The 14,696-nt window shown below is 35.4% G+C and overlaps 1 pseudogene; it reads left to right on the top strand.

The window, feature by feature from the left end:
- Positions 1 to 484: 484 nt before the first annotated feature.
- LOC140513707 (elongation factor 1-beta pseudogene) lies at positions 485 to 1,130 on the top strand (annotated as a pseudogene).
- The last annotated feature ends 13,566 nt before the right edge of the window (positions 1,131 to 14,696 follow it).

The following is a 14,696-nucleotide window of genomic DNA, read 5'->3' as shown; positions in this document are numbered from 1 at the left end:
TTCTCTCCTTTACATTTCCTGTTCTCTAGCAAAATTGGGTTACTTCTATCTTTTCTGCCTTCCATATGATTTCACACTTGTCAAGAATACCCTCTTCTTTCCTGTCTTGTCTCTGTTGTGTTTAATTTACATCCAACAGGTAATTAACACACACACACACACACACACACACACACACACATAGAACTGGGATAATTGATAGGGGTCTGACAGAAAGACCTTATTTGAGAAAGAGGATGATATACAAGGGCAATTTAATTAAAGTATCAGCCTTTGCATACTATGCTTCCTATGTAGATGTTACTGGGAGGAAATAACATTTAGTACAATTAGCAGGGATCAGGAGAAGGAGCCCTGCCTTTTTTTCAGTGGGAGAGGCTCCAGCATGATCATATGCTCTGCACTACTGCTTGCCTGCCCTGTGCTCAGTTCCTCTGTCACTGCAGCTTGCTCCTCCTTTCCAATGCTTCACACCACCACCACCATGGGCTTCGGAGATCTATACACACCTGCCTGTCTGCAGGACCTCAATGACTTCTTGGCAGACAAGAGCTACATCAAGGGCTTTGTGCCATCCCAGGTTGACATCACAGTATTTGAAGCTGATTACCCACCTTGCTCTTCGTTGATATAACCACATTACATTCTATGAGAAGCAAAAGGCAAGCTTGCCAGAAGTAAGGAAAGCTTTGGGCAAGTATGTGCCTGTGGATGTAGAAGATGCCACAGGAAGTGGAGTTACAGATAGCAAAAATGATGATGACATTGATTTCTGGATCTGAGGAGGAGGAGGAAAGAAGCTATGAAAAGAACGCCTTGCTTAATATGAATCAAATAAATAAATACAAACTTTGCAATTACTGCGAAGTCTTCTGTCTTACTGGATGTAAAACCTTGGGATGATGAGACAGATATGGGAAAACTGGAAGACCATGTCAGAAGCATTCAGGCCGATGGCTTGGTCTAGAGATCTTCTAAACTAGTTCCAGTGGGATATGGCATCAAGAAGCTTCAGATACAATATATGATTGAAGATGATAAAGTTGGAACAGATATGCTAGAGGAACAGGATAACTGCCTTTGGAGACTGTATGCAATCCATGCACCTTGCTGCCTTCAGTAAGATCTAAAACCTACTATCCTCAAATAAAAATATTTGCAAGAGAGAGGGAGAGGGAGAGGGAGAGGAAGAGAGAGAGAGAGAGAGAGAGAGAGAGAGAGAGAGAGAGAGAGAGAGAGAGAGAGAGAGAGAGAGAGAATGGAGAGAGAGAGAATGGAGAGAATTATTCAAATGCATGATCTGACCCACAAAACAGAATATCATGACAGCTTGTTAATCCAACGGTACCAAATCTGAAGGAACAGGTAGAATTCATGATAGAATTCATGATGGATTCTCAGTCTAAAGGGAGATTATCTAAGCAAGCCAAGTAAAATATCATGCAGGTATAAATACTGTTTTCTACTATTTCTCTGACATAATAATAATAATAATAATAATAATAATAATAATAATAATAATAGCAAGATTCTAACAATTATGTCTTCTTGTTCAACTTCATCAAAATTGCTCTGGACATAGACACCATCCATACTAACCTCAATTCCAACCATGTTCCCTTTCTGCCAACTACCCCTGTACTCATCACCAAGAAATTCAGATTCTTACTTAGTGGGATATTGTTAATGGAAAGTCTCTGCCAACTTTAGAGTTTGCAAATTGTGAATAGATTCTCAGGATTTTCCCTCAGTCCATATCTGTAACTATGTATTAGAGATATTCTTGTCATTTCTGTGCATCTGGAATTTCCAAGGACATTCTTGTTTCCATGCATGATTACAAAGAGTTTGCAAGAAATCAGTAGACTGATTTTGACGTTAAAGTGAGCCCATTGCCGCAATGATTAATGGAACTGTGGAACTTATGATAAACACATAGTGAGGAAATATTGTCATTAATACTAACTAGGGTACCATAGGACTCACCAAATGAGTGATGGCAGAGAAGCACGCAGCTGAGTCTTCCAGTTAACAGGAAGGAGTCTTTGTAATAGGTTTTAGGATAAATACCAGTTGATTGCCCCAAATAAAGGGCCTTCTAAGACTGTAGTAGATTTTAATCTATAAGTAACTTGGTTTGCCCACAGATACATTGCAATTGAAGCCTGGACTAGACTGCTTAGTAATCAAAGTAGGTATAAAAATAAGATAAAATCACACTTGATGTAAAAGGACATGTTTTTATTGGTGGATGGAGAAAGTAACTTTTTGTTTGTTTTTATGACCAAATATTTTGCTAATAGGGAGAACTTTATTTTATGGTATGATGCAGCACCTGAGATACAGTTAAAATGTCGTTTTTGCAGTCTTACTGCCCATCTTGGTGTACCCAGTGCCATGGAAAAGTGAATTGTTCCTTGGAGAGTACAATTGACAAAGAAGAGATAAAATAGTGATCCTGAGTAAAAGTGGTGGCAATGGGGACTGGAGAAATAGAAAATCTATTTCAAAACTGGATGAAGTAGCCAGTTGGTTGCCCATCACAAGACAAGTAGTTCATATTGTTGAGGATGTTGCACCCCCAAGATGGTTTCAAGTCTATGACAAGGTTCTGCATTAACACCATAGAGGGGTAGAGATGTTATTATGTGTTGCAACAAGCCTGCTAGCTTTCCCACCAGGATTCTCGACTGTCACATGCTTTTAAAACATATGTTTTTACTAATGTTTTCTGTTTCTTACATTACCAGAGTTTCACAGGTACCCTTCTTCCCCAAGAGTCATTTTTCATGATCAATAATATTTTTAGAGAAAAATCAATGACATCACAACTGATAAATACACCGAGAAAGTCTGAAAACCTTTGCAACGTGTGACATCTGTGGACCTTCTACCTGTAGAAAGGAGTAGGTTAGAGGCATTTTCTCATATCTTTTTGATTGAGTCCCACTTGATCTTCATAATTTTCTTATATTTACTTTGAATTTATTTGTATGTAGTTATTTCCATGTACATTGCTGTAGTTACTGAGTATATTGTTTTCTTAGCTATGATACTTTAATCTACATAAGTTCATATAGATCTTTTCACACTTGTCTGTATTTATCACACACACAATTTCTTCCAGCACAGTAGTGTTCTATCACACGTATGTACCACAATTTTTTTTATCATTCCTCAATTGATACACATCTACTTTGTTTGCAATTCTTAGCTAATAAAAAAGTGCTGCTGTGAATATTATAGAACATAGTTTTCTTTTCTTTTTTTCTTTTAGGTGTATAATTCAAAAGATATGGATATTTTAGTCACTTTATTTGCATAATTTCAAATTGTTTTCTAAATGGTTATATCATTTATGAACTTCCCCAGAAATGTATTAATGTGTCTCTCTTCCTACAACCACTCTGACATTGTTATTATTTGGGAGGAGGTCAGTTTTGGCCATTTTCAGGATGTGAGGTAAAATGTCAAAATTGTTTTGATTTGCATTTCTTGAGGATTTGGAGTATTTTTCATGTGGCTGTCAATATTTTCCAGTACTTCTTTTGAAAATTGCTCATATCCTTAGACCATTTATCTATTAGAGAATGGTTAATATTTGCACACACATCTACGTATCTTAGATATTAAAGAATTATCAAAAAATTTTCTTGACAATATAGTTTCTCCTTTCAACCACTTCAGTCTTATCCTAGATACGTTAATGTTCTCTATGCAGAAGGTTTGCAGTTTCAGGCATTTATTTTGCCTTTTATAATTGCCTCTCACTTTTATTTGGTAAAGGACATATCTCAATCAGAGCCATGAAAGGTATATGATATTGTTCTTTTTAAGATTTTTAATTGTACAATCTTTAAAATTATGGTCACATATCCATTTAGAATGTATTGTGGAATGTGGTGTAAGACATTGGTCCAAATCAAATTACCAATTTTTTCAAATTTTTTTCAAAATTCTATATTTCTAATGCATTTGTTGCATTTTCACTTATTTATTTTTGGAGTTTCACATTTTCTCTTTCCCTCTCACCCTTTCAACTGATATTATATCAATTATAGATGTGAAATCATTCAAAACATTATAATATTGCAAAAAAAGAAAATTGTGCTTCAATTTGCATCCAGGCTCATCAGTTTTCTCTGTTGAGGTTGATATCTTTTTTTTTTTCATTATGAGTAGTTTGGAATTGTCTTGGATCATTATATTGATCAGAGTAGCCAAGACTTTCACATCTTTACAATATTGTTTTACCATGAACAATAATCTGTCAGATATTCTCATTTCACATTAGTTCATAAAGGTCTTGCCATGTTTGTTGGTTCTTCCAGGAATCCTTCTCCCACCATGTCATTTCTTACAGTAAATAGTACTCCATCACATATTCTATAACTCGTTTACCTTTACCCATTTGATGATTATCCTCTTAATTCCCAATCCTTTACAATCAAAAAAGAACTATTATATACGTGTGTTTGTAAGTATGTCCTTTTCCTTTTTTTTTTTTAATCTCTTTAGAGTACAGTCTCAGTAATGGTATTACTAGATCAAAGGGTATGCACAATTTTATAGCCCTTTGAATATATTCCAGATTTTTCTCTAGAATTGTCAAACCAGTTTACTATGCCAATAACAGTTCATTAATGAATTTATTTTCCCTCATCCCTTCCAGCATTTGCCTTTCTGATAGGTGTGAGATGGTGCCTCAGAATTATTTTATTTTCCTTTCTCTAATCAATAGTGCTTTGGAGCATTTTTTTTTTCCCAAATAAAGATAGCTTTGACTTCTTCTGAAAACTGCTTATTCATATCCTTTGGTCGTTTATTTATTGGGGAATTGCTCTTAGTTTTATAAATTTGACTCAGTTTCTTATATATTTGAGAAATGAGGCCTTTATCAGAGAAACTTGCAGTAAAGTTTTTACCTTTTAGCAAAATGTAGTTTCCATGATAATCACTTTCAATTTGATCTATTTTTATTTTTGCTTTGTCTGAAATTCACTGTAAAATCCCTTCCATGCTTCTTTTATGTCTGATAATGTCTGATAATCTAACCCATTCTTTCTTTACGCTTTTCTCAGTGCATTTTCTGTCTTCCTTCCTTCCTTCCTTCCTTCCTTCCTTCCTTCCTTCCTTCCTTCCTTCCTTCCTTCCTTCCTTCCTTCCTTTCTTATCCTTGAATTTTATTTATTTAGATAATCATGTCATCACATTCAGGTCACGCCTCTGTTTTCTGCCTATGTATTCTCCATCTAACTGCCCAAATAATGAGAAGAATTTTGGAGTTACAAATATAATTTATCCATAGGGAAATATAAACAGTTTAACCTTATTAAATCCTTTTTTAATCCCTCTTTTTCCATTTGCATTCTAATGTTGCTTTTGTATCTTGTATTTGAAAGTCAAATTTGTATTCAGCTCTGGTCTTTTCATCAGGAGTGCTTGAAAGTCCTCTCTTTCATTAAATACCTATTTTTTCTCCTGAAGGATTAGACTCAGTTTTGCTGTGTAGGTGATTCTTGGTTGTAATCCTAACTCTTTTGCCCTCCAGAATATCACATTCCAAGCCCACTGATTCTTTAAGGCAGAAGCTGCTAAATCTTGTTTTATCCTTACTGTGGCTCCACAATATTTGAATTATTTCTTTTTTGGTTGCTTACAGTATTTTCTCCTTAATCTGGAGATTTGGCTGAAATTTGACATAAAAATCCTAGCTGTTTTCATTTTAGGATCTTTTTCTGGAAGTGATTGGTAGATTCTTTCGATTGCTATTTTATTCTATGATTCTAGAATAGCAGGGCAGCTTTCCTTGACAATATTTTGGAAGATGATGGTTCTTTTTTTGATGGTGACTTTCATTTGGTTCAAGAATTCTTAAAGTATCAGTTTTAGATCTATTTACTGGTAAGTTGTATTTCCAATGAGATATTTCACATTTTCTTCTTTTAATTATGTTTGTTTGTCAATGTCTCATGAAGTTATTAGCTTCCACTTGCACAGTCATAATTTTTGAGGACTTCTCCTCAGTCAATTTTTTTAAGGACTTCTCTTCAGTGAATTTTTTATATCTTTATCCATTTGGCCAGTTCTGTTTTTCATGGTATTCTTCTCCTCATTGGATTTTTTGTGCCTCTTTTACCATTTGCTTTATTCCGTTATATTTTGAAGGTATTCTATTCTTCAGTATTTTTTATACCTCTATTACCAAACTGTTGATTCTGTTTTATGAATTTTTTCATCACTATTATTTCTCTTCCCAATTTTTCCTCTACTTCTCTTACTTGATTTTTAAAATCATTTTTGAGCCCTTCCATAACCTGCATTATCATTACTCCTTCCCCTATTCTCTTCTTAAACCAAATCCCATGAGAGTAAGGTTCACTCATTCATTCTCACCTCCTCACTCTTCCACTCCATGATAAAATGTTTTTCTTGCTTCTTTTATGTGAAATAATTTACCCCATCCTATGTATCCCTTTCTCCTCCCAATATATTCCTCTCTCACACATTAATTTTATTTTCTAGATATCATCCCTTCATATTCAACTCACCCTGTGCTCTCTGTCTGTCTGTCTTTCTGTCTGTCTGTCTGTCTGTCTGTCTGTCTGTCTATCTATCTATCTATCTATCTATCTATCTATCTATCTATCTATCCATCCATCCATCCATCCATCCAACCATGTATCTATCTATCTATCTATCTATCTATCTATCTATCTATCTATCTATCTATCTATCTATCTATCTATCTATCTATCTCCTTGTGGGCCCAGAGGTCTGGAAGCCACCTCTGCCACTGCTTCTGCTGCTGCTGTTGTTGTCCCCAACTGAGGACCTAGTCAGACTGCACACTCCTCTTTCACTTAGGTCCCACAGATTTTCCCCCCTGACCTTTCTGATATTTGTTAGTTGAGAAGTCTGGAAACTGCCACAGCTTCCAATGATTCCATCCCCTGAGGCCTTCTCTGGCTGTCTGTACAGGTATGGCCCATTCAGTACTGTTCTCTGCTCACTGTCTGGTGCAATAGACCCTTACTGTTGATTTTCCAGATTGTTTTGTGCTGGGGATTTGTTTCTCTCTGTCATTTTGTGGGTTCAGTAGTTCTAGAATTTGTTTAGAGTCATTTTTTACAACTCTTTGGAGTTCTTTTACTCTGCCATTTTGGCTCTCCATTTCATCATTTGTTAAGAACAATTTTTGAAGGTATTTGGAGGGGTTTGGTGAAGAGTGCAGGTGAGCCCCTACCTTTAATCTACCATGTTGACTCTGCCAAAATGATTTTTAGTTTTTAATAAGATTAATTTTGTTCATTCTTCCATCCATGGTATAAATTTGACTTGATCATAATGAATTATTCCTTGGATGAATCACTTAATCTCTTTGATGGAATTTTGTTTAAAGTTTTTAAAGTCAGTGTTGTTTTAATGATATTAACCTGTACTTCAATTTTCATATTTTATTTTCCCCTATTTTCTGTATTAGGACTATATTTTTCTCATAACAAAATTGATAGCATAATAGTGTTACTTCTTTCTCAATTTTTGACAATAATTTGTGAAGTATGGGTACTAACTAGTCTTTCAAAGTTTGATAAAATTATCCTTCAAATAGTCTAGCTTTATTTTATTCATTTTTTTAAAATTTTTGATCAGGTTATTTATGATGTCTATCTGGTCTTCTGATAGTTTGGATATTTTATATATTTGAAGGTGTTCTTCTATTTCTTTTGTGTCCTTACTTTTGTTAGCATATAATTATATATAATATGTTCATTTTTCATTTTATTTATTTTATTCTGCATTTAAAAAATAAAACAAGCATTTTTATAGCATAGAATAGAAAAAAGATGAATGTACATGAAATTGCAAATCTACAACTTGCCATTTCTTTTAAATATGTAATAAAGATGTTATGTATCTTTCTTTTTTCCCTTTTTTCTTCTCTCTCCAACACCTCTCCCACACTAGCAATGACTACCATTAGATACTAATATTTATATATATGTAGACCATTATATACATACTTCTATTTATTAGATTTTTTTGTCTGGATTCAACAGTGTTTTCTTTCCTATGGCTTTTGTAGCTAATTTGGGCATTTATAGGAGTCAAAATGACAATCACTCAAAGTTGTACTTAAACAATATTGTTACTCTATACTTTGTTTGCTTGGTTCTGCTCATTTTACTCTTCCTTATTTTATGTTATACATAAAATAATATAATTATTCTTTAATTTTTTCTAATTTTTCTGTGATTTCATCTTTCTCATTTGCTATTTTATTGTTTAGATTTTCTTGAGTCACATACTTTAAAGGAATGTAAATAATGGTGGATGTTTTGTTGAATCTGTGGCCACTAAAACTTCCAGAAAACAGACTATAGTTTTTTTTACACAGGACCATGTCACCTGCTTTCAGTGTCATGACAGATGTGTAGAAGTTTTCAATGAGCTCTACTATGAGGTACAAGAGCCCATCTGAGATTTTCTCTAATTAGGATACAGGAGTTATGATACTGGGATCATAGATTTCTAGAAGAGTTTTTCCTGGAAGAGTTCTTAGGTATCTTCTATCCCAAATCCTCTCATTTTATAAATAAGTACACTGAATTCCCATGTGGTTAAATGACTTCTGAAAAGTCATGTAGGCAATTAGTAGTAGAGCTATAGGTCCTTTGGTAGTAAACCTCAGTTTCCTTTCATAGGATAACAGAGCACAGGAAAGATCTTTAGGCATGGGTCCAATCCCCTCATTTTTAGAGATGTAGTAATTTAAGGGAAGAAAGATTAGGTCCAAGGTTACCTACCTGTCGGTTAAGAATATAAGGTTAGATTCAAACTCCCATTTTCTTATTTCCAAATCCTATGCCTTACCCAGTATAAAATGTTGCTTCCCACTATATCATGCTATATGATAGTGTCTGAGTATAGACATCACATGCCTATGACTATGGATCAGATCAATTATGTCTTGAAAATGCTGAATATTTTCTCATAATTAATGATTCTTGCTTCTCCTTTGTATGTATGGGAGAGATCCGCAAGGAGAAATATGAGCAGGAAGTAGATGAATCCCTTCTGCAGTTATTGTAACAGGACCTATAGATGTGGTTGATCTGTCAAGTGATAACGTTCAACTTTTCACAAGAGTAGATTTGTCCATTGATATTCACTGTGTGGGGACAAAAGTGATGGTAAATCTGATCCTAAGAAAACCACCCATAAAAATTTAGCTTTGGGTAAGCTACTGGATAGTCTGATGGTACTCCATGTTTTTATAGTTGGTATGGACAAGATATTATATGCACTTTTCAAATGAAACTCTCCACCCCCCCAAACACACACATAGTACCTTTGATTCTCCTAGTTCCTTTACTAGCATCATTCATTTCTTTTCTGTCATCAGTTTGTGGGATAAGTCCACCAGTGGATGGAGTGTAGTCTATGAGAGAATGGACCCCCTAGTGAGCTCTACAGGAGTCAATAGATCAAGAATATGGGCAAGATGGACAGTATCTTAACGTTGCTTAATTTTTCTTCATATCTAGAGTCCAGTGAAAAGAAAGTCTTGGATGTTTTAGCAAGTTGGGGAACAGTGCTGCTAGATAAAGCAACAACAACACAAACAAAAACCTTACCCTTTATGTGTGTGTTTGTACAAAGTTGTTTGCATCTCATTTCCTTCCTTAGAATGTGAGCTCCTTGAGTGGACAGGACCTCCTTTATCATTATTTTTTTTAATCCCTCGAGCTTAACACAGTGCCTGGAACATAGTAAATGTTTAAATGCTTAGCAGAGTGACTTTATGGTATGGCTGAGAATCTCTCAAAACTACTGAAGATACCTTTTTTTGGTAAATGCAGAGACCTCCTAGCATGTTTTCTCATTTATAAAGACCTATTTGGATTTCCTGTCAGCATATCATGTGATCCAGGAATTACATGTCCTCCTCCTACAATGTATACATCTCTTACTCAGCACTCTATTGGTGCTGGTATAGTTACTGAAGACCCAGACAACATCAGTATCTTATTGCACATGTTACTCACCCCATCCCTTTCAATAACATATGCTTCTTGAGGGCAAGGACTGTTATATTTTTGTCTTTTTGTCTCCAGCACCTGGTACAGTGCTTGACACATAGTGGGAACTTAATAGATGCTTGTTGAGGTATTGATACCAAGTAACATCCTGGCAAAGGTTAAACTACGACCACCTAGGACACTAGATCTTGCAATACTGACTTCATGAATCTCTAAAAAGTTTGTAGTGCATTGAATAAATAAAATTCCATTACCTGAAATCAGTACAGACTGGATATGGAAAGCCATCTTCCATTTATTTCCTTTCTCGCATCCAGATCAGATTTGTGTGCCCCTTGGATATCATCACCTCTGTTAGCTGGTCCAGTAGGTCAATTATCAAAGATAAAAGTCTTGTATTGTTTCTTTAGGATGTTCAGGGCTCTTTTATTGCCGTAATCTTGATTCTCTTCCTTACTATCTGAGTGACCCTTACCATGTCACTTAATTTCTCAGAGTCTCAGTTTTTATATAATAACCAGTAATAATACCTAGCATGTTTATAGTCCTTTAAAGTTTACAAAGTGTTTTACATATATTATTTATTTGATCCTCACAGAAAAAATTTGAAATGGGTTTTGTTGCTAATCCACATATTACAGATGAGGAAACTGAAGCTGACAAAGGTTGTGTCTTTCCCTGGATACCACAACTAGCAATTACCTAATCAGAAATTGAACTCATGTATTCCTGACTCTATGCCTACCCAGTTTCATATGTATAAAATGATGTTGTTGGCTAGAGAGTTGAGGTTTCTTTTAGCTGCAACTCTCTGATCCTTGCTCCTTTTTGGATAAGCAGCAACCGGGATCCCGAGGGAGAACCAAAGGGTCAGATCTAGGACCTTCTACAAGGCCTTTTTCTGAAGCCTCAATTTCAAGCAATGAATTGATTTGTCCAGGTAGCATTAGTTCTCCAAGGACAAGTTTAATTGACCATCCATATGTTCTGTAAGTTGGTTTTTTGTTTTGTTTTTTTTTTACTTTGGCTGCTGTAATCTTAAACATTCTAAATAGCATAGTATAATACGAGGAGTTCAGACTTGAGGTGCCTTGGAGCAGGGGTCACGGCTGGATAATCAAAGCAATATGCCTAGTGATTTGCTCCAGGGGAGGAATGGTCCTGGGAATGTGGGAGCAGACCATGACCTCCTGTAACTCCATGCTATTGCTAAATTGTGCAATATTAGCTAAAGTATTCCGCAAGAACCACTAGGGAATAGGGAGTGATTACTGATTGCTTTGGATAATACCCCTCTACTTAAGCCCCCAAGGAAAATAACAATAGATTAACAATGGCTATAGTTCACTTGTTTATTGAATGCCTACTAAGAGCCAGTAGAGTCAAGAGGGAGTTTCAAATCTTCTAGAATTATAGATCTCTGTCCTTAGGGAGCTAACTGCATAATACATTGCTAACTAGGTTTAAAGAAACCAAGTATTATTTCACTTTTTAAAAAAAGAATAGACATAACATGGTTCCCCAAAGTGTAAGATTCCTTCAAAATTCTTTGAAAGAAACACAAGTAAAAATTTTTTTAATGTTGTAAGAGGTGCTTTTATTGACCAGTTAGGACTATAGGATAATATAGTTAAGGCAGGAAAGGAGAAGGTTATCATGGTCAGAGAATTATAATTTTTCAGGGAAACATATATGATCATGATTTAGGAAGTGTTTCTATGATTTAGACACTTTCTATATAAAGAGAAATCTATTTGATATCCACAAGCATATCAGAACTTAAGGGTTTCCTGTGTGATACACAGAAATGACCCTCTAACTACTTAAAAATCTAAAAATAAAAGGGCATTACACATGTTTAGAGCAGTATTACCAGAGATATGCTGACAAGATGATCAGATGATCAAAAGGTAAAGTAGTCAGATGCTCCTCCTGATGGTAAAATGAAAGCAAACAAATAGATCAGCGACTGTATTTGTTTAAATAAAGAATAATCTATTTGTGCAACATTTTACAAGTTTTCTAAATATTTTAAAAATGTTTAATTCAAATTAAACCTAGAAAAATGGCTCAGCTCAATTCCATCTCCACCCCCTCCCCCCAAAAAATCCCTAGAAATTGAGCAAAAACAGCAATTACAAGAAAATCAAAAAAATCCAACATAAGAATTTCATAGAAAGTAATATGACAGATAAATAACTTATCAGATTGTCATTCACTGGGCTCCAGAACCCCATATAACCTCAATCACACTCCATCCCAGGGAGGGATGCCTGGGCTGAGATGATATACCTCCAAATATCTTGTGGCAGTCATAGTTTTTGGCATTGATTTTTGAAGCTAAAGCTTCATAGTGTGAGCCTGTGCTCCTAGGGCAAGCTGAAGCAAGTAAATCAGACCAGCCTTGAGGCTGAAAAGAAAGGAAAGGGAGTCACTTTGGACAGATAGATAGATAGATAGATAGATAGATAGATAGATAGATAGATAGATAGATAGATAGATGATAGACAGATAGACAGACAAATAGACAGATAGATAGATGAGGTTATGGTGAATGGTGGGGCTGAGAGGTATAGGGCTACTTACAACAATTTAACATATAACATAGCTGATTCTGATCTCACTTTCTTGGAGTCATGATTGTTATGTTATACTTCCCTCTGGGTTCTCTGGTACTTTTGAGGAATTTGGAGAATCTCTTTTATCTTCCATCAGTTCAATTTCTCACTGGCCATGTTCTCTCTATTTTAGGGATTTGTTGACTAATATTCCAATTCCATCTAACCACTTAAAATCATGTTAGCTTTGACAAATGGAAAATTAAAAATATACAAGCAAGTTTAAGTCCAAAGTTTCTATGCTTGAAGTTAGAGGGCTCTTGCTCCTCAGGGCCTTGATGGTGAGTTGGCTGCAATACTCAGGCTAGATTTTGGTATTCTTGAATCCTTGTCATTTGAACTCTCAGACTGGATCAGAGAGTGCACTCTCTTCACCTAGAATAGATAAGAACAGAGAAAAAGGCCAAGATTCAGGCTTGTTTCTCAGGAACCACATGGTTTCAATGTGGGCAAGATATAGAAAGAGGGCCTAAGGCCTCTCTCTTGCTATGAGTGAAAGAGTCACTTACTTCTTCATACATCAGTGTCACAAAAATCTACCAATGGCACAGAGTCAGGGGAATTTAAACATACTTAAGATTATAGTATACAACCAATTGAAAAAAAGACTGGTCTATTGATCATGTAGCGAGCCACTACAGAATGTCCATGCATGCTCTAGTCTTTCAGTCTCCCAAGAGCAGTCCCTCAGCATCTTTCATGTGAATGATACCAACTTAGATAATATGGACACATACCAGACCTCTCCTTTAAATATTATATAGAAAGAATTAGGCAGTCAGCAGATATTCTGAGAGAAAGGTAGGGGACACTTAATTGAAAAAAAATTCAGTCTTCCATCACTAATTTCCTGAATCTACCTCATCTCTTTTAAGTCTTACCTCCAAGAGACAATCTATAAAAGATCAATGAACAGAGGATTAATATAAGACTATAGTGTATTCGTGGAAAAAAATGTGAAGAAAGCTAAAGCTTATAATACACTTAAGGAGGGAACATAAGGGCCACAAAAAGTGGTTTGCTTAGCCATATCGGGAGAAAAAGCAGAATCAGATGAAACTTTGCTTGTGTAGGTGTGACAGTGATAACTAGCATGACAGAGAAGGGAGCACGGGTCAAGTCTTATTTTGCTTTCTTCTCTTTATTAAGGAGAATGACCTTTGCATTGGAAACAAGAGAACAAAATGATTACTAGAGTTCAGCTTCAAGGTAAGCTGCCCTTGATAAAACTGAATCACCTGACTCAGACTAACTTTATCATTGGGTACTGAAAGAATTGGCAGATATATGAGTACTTGACCATTGCCAGTAATATGTGAATGATCTTAAAAACAAGGGAGGCACCAGAAGATTCTTGAAGAGTAAATGGTGTTCCAGTTCTACATAAATAAACAAAAATAAAAGGCAAGAAAACAGTCTGCGAACAATTGGCCAATGAACTTGACTATGACTCATAGGCAGATGCTAGAATGGGTCATTAAAGAAATGACTAGGAAGCATCTAGAAAGTGCTGAATACAAGATGCCATTGTGGTTTCATTACAAAAGATCATGCTAAAATAGTCTCATTTCTTTCTTTCAAGGATTACTAACCCAACAGGTAAGGTAAATACTGTGAATATAGTTTAACCAGACTTTAACAGCACTTTTGATAAAGTATCTCATACTACTCTTGTGGGGAAAAAATGAGGAAATATGGGTAAGATAGTAAGATGTTTTCAGAACTGATTATATGGCCAGACTTAAAGAGTAGTTGTTAATGGTTCAATATCAATGGAGCAGAATATCACTAATGGAGTTTTCCAATAGTCTATGCTAGATCCTGTGCTGTTTCTCCTAAGTGAGTTGACTGCAGTCATAAATATCATATTCATCAGATGTGTAGATTACATAAAACTGGGAGTGAGAGCTAAGAGAGTCAGGAACTAAGAGCACTGGACTGAAACTAATAAGATGAAATAAAAATGGAATAACTGTGAAGACTTGAACTAGGTTAAAAAACTCAGCTTTGCTATTACAAGATTAAGGAGGCAAGA

The sequence above is a fragment of the Notamacropus eugenii genome, chromosome 7, assembly GCF_028372415.1.
Source record: "Notamacropus eugenii isolate mMacEug1 chromosome 7, mMacEug1.pri_v2, whole genome shotgun sequence".
NCBI lineage: Eukaryota > Metazoa > Chordata > Mammalia > Diprotodontia > Macropodidae > Notamacropus > Notamacropus eugenii.
This window is presented reverse-complemented; position numbering and strand designations above follow the sequence as displayed.